This window comes from Choloepus didactylus, chromosome 27 (genome assembly GCF_015220235.1).
Source record: "Choloepus didactylus isolate mChoDid1 chromosome 27, mChoDid1.pri, whole genome shotgun sequence".
Lineage (NCBI taxonomy): Eukaryota > Metazoa > Chordata > Mammalia > Pilosa > Megalonychidae > Choloepus > Choloepus didactylus.
In genome coordinates, this window is record NC_051333.1 from 19,309,255 (window position 1) to 19,312,021 (window position 2,767).

The following is a 2,767-nucleotide window of genomic DNA, read 5'->3' on the forward strand; positions in this document are numbered from 1 at the left end:
CAACATCAGTAACATTTGAGACTTCAGGAATGCACCACACAGAACTGATCTCCCTTGCCCCAGGTCTCCCTAGAGTAGCACAGAAAGGGAAAACCCAACTATCCGAAGGAACCCCTAATAGTCTTCCAGGGTAGAATTCTGGCTAGTACAAAATGGGTCCTTCTTCTCAGGGTTTTGGGAAACTAGACACTGCAACTTTATTAGTATTGGCGGCGTTTGTTTGGAGCAAATTCAGCTCCAGGAGCTGCAGGGTTGAATGCAGGAGGGGTTCCACCAATTGCCCCAATTTCTTCCATTGTAGCAGCTTGGCCAAAGCATTCAGCTGTTGGTGGGGTCAATTCCAAGCTTCCATCTGGCATCACAGTGGCTGGTCCTGGAGAAGCTGGACTACCAGCTAGCACAGAAGCAGAGGGCAAGGCATCTCTGTTGTTTATGCCCATAGCATCTCCCATAGCCACCTGGCCCATCCGTATCTCCTGCTCCTTCGCATCAGGGAAGGTTCCCTTGAATCCTTCCTGCTGTCGCCGCATCTCTTCCTCACGGCGCCTGCGCTCCTCCTCCTGCTTGAGCTGTAGTTGCTTTCGTTTTTGCACCTCTTGATTGTGCAGCCCCTCCATCCTCCCAAGTTCTTCTTGGCGCCTCATCAAATCCTGCCTCATTAGCATGACCTGGTGCTCATGGCGAGCAGCCTCCATCTCCATTTCCAGCTTCTCACCAGCTTCCTTGATGTTGCAGTCCACTTGGTCCTGCTGCTGCCTCTCCATCTCAGCGAGTGCCTTCCAGCGCATGGCACACGCATACTCAAAAGAGCCAGGCTGTGCAAATCTGGGTGGCTGTTCTCGCTCCTTGTGAAACTGCTGGTTCTTTATAACCAGTTCTCTGGAAGTCCCTCTTCATCATCTGACTGGTCCATGGGCTCCACAGTCACAGGTCGAGGAAATGTGGTTAGCAGGAAGGAGCCTTCACTGCGTCTGTCCAGAGCTTTCTGAGCAGCTAGCTTCCCTGAGAACTCAATAATGCCTTTTCCTGGGGGCCTTCCTCGATCATCCACAGTGACTACAGCCCTCTCTACCTGACCAAACACAGAAAAAGCCTCTTCCAGCAATTCATTGGACACATACTGAGGAAGGTTTCTGACTGTAAGGGATGCACTATGGCAGGCAAACCGCACACACAGCTGCTTTCCATGGAGTGGCATGTTGTCGAGCTCCACTTTGGCAATCTCCGCTAGGGTTCTTGTTTCCAAGTGGATAAAGCCAAAGTCTTTATCCTTATGAATGAAGACCTTGCCTGCTTTCCCATATTTTTTGAATAGTTTCCTTATTTCCTCTTCAGTGGTGTCAGGAGGAAGATTGCCCACAAAAAGATGGCTACGTTGGGTGAAGGTCTTCTCTCATGGTTTCCTAAATTCTTCAGGTCAATAGTCAAGCCTTCATCTTGGCTGCTGGCCTGTTGCCCATTTGCAGGTATTGGTGGTGGTATTGCTGCTGCTACTGCTGCTGCTGTGGGTGGTGATGCTGATGATGCGTCCTTGGAGTGTGGTTTTGCTTCTCCAGGTTAAAGGTTTTATTGCTTTGCATTTCTGCACCTCAGCTATGACTGGAGAAGGCAACTGTCTTAGTTTGCTAATGCTGCAGAATGCAAAACACCAGAGATGGACTGGCTTTTATAAAAAGGGGGTTTATTTGGCTATACAGTTACAGTCTTAAGGCCATAAAGTGTCCAAGGTAACACATCAGTAATCGGGTACCTTCACTGGAGGATGGCCAATGGCGTCCAGAAAACCTCTGTTAGCTGGGAAGGCACGTGGCTGGCGTCTGCTCCAAAGTTCTGGTTTCAAACTGGCTTTCTCCCAGGACGTTCCTCTCTAGCAAGCTTGCTCTTCTTCAGAACGTCACTCACAGCTGCACTCCGTCCGGTTTCTTTGAGTCAGCATGTTTTATATGGCTCCACTGATCAAGGCCCACCCTGAATGGGTGGGGTCACACCTCCATGGGTGTATCCCACTGAAGTCACCTCCCACAGCTGGGTGGGGTCACATTCCAAGCAAATCTAACCAGCACCAAAACGTCTGTCCCACAAGACCACAAAGATAATGGCATTTGGGGGACACAATACACTCAAACCGGCACAGCAACCAAGTGTCTCCCAAGTCCCCTCTAACCTGGACTTCTCTACTGACTGTTCTCTCCTCAGAGTAAAGGTGACCTCTCCCCTTCACTTTTTAAAAAAATTCTTTCCCCATTGATATCTCATATAGGTAATTTGTATTCTCTATTTTCTCAGTCTTGTTGGAGGTTTATCAATTTTATTGATCTTTTCAAATAAGCAGCTTTTGGTTTCATTGATCTTCTCTTTTCAACTCCATTGATTTTGGCTCTTCTTTTTTCTACTTTCTGCTTGTTTTGGGTCTCTTTTGCTCTTATGTTTGTAGTTTCTTAAGGTGGAAGCTTTGATTGTTGATTTGAGATACCTTTTATTTTCTAATATAAGCCTTAGAAGCCATGCATTTCCATCTAAGCACTGCTTATCTGCATCCCACACATTTGGATGTGTTACATTTTCATTTTTGATCAGTTAAAAATACTTTATAACTTCCCTTGACCCATGAATTATTTAGACTTGCATTGTATACTTTGGAAGTGTTTGGAGATTTTCCTATTATGTTTCTGTTATTAATTTCTAGTTTAATTTCACTATGGTCATTATATTAGCTTTCTATTGCTATATAGCAAATTACTACAAATTTAGCAGCTTAAAACAGCAC

General features: G+C 46.2%; 1 pseudogene; it reads right to left on the minus strand.

Annotated features, from left to right (window-relative positions):
• Positions 1–200: 200 nt before the first annotated feature.
• LOC119521638 lies at positions 201–1,580 on the minus strand (annotated as a pseudogene).
• Positions 1,581–2,767: the final 1,187 nt, after the last annotated feature.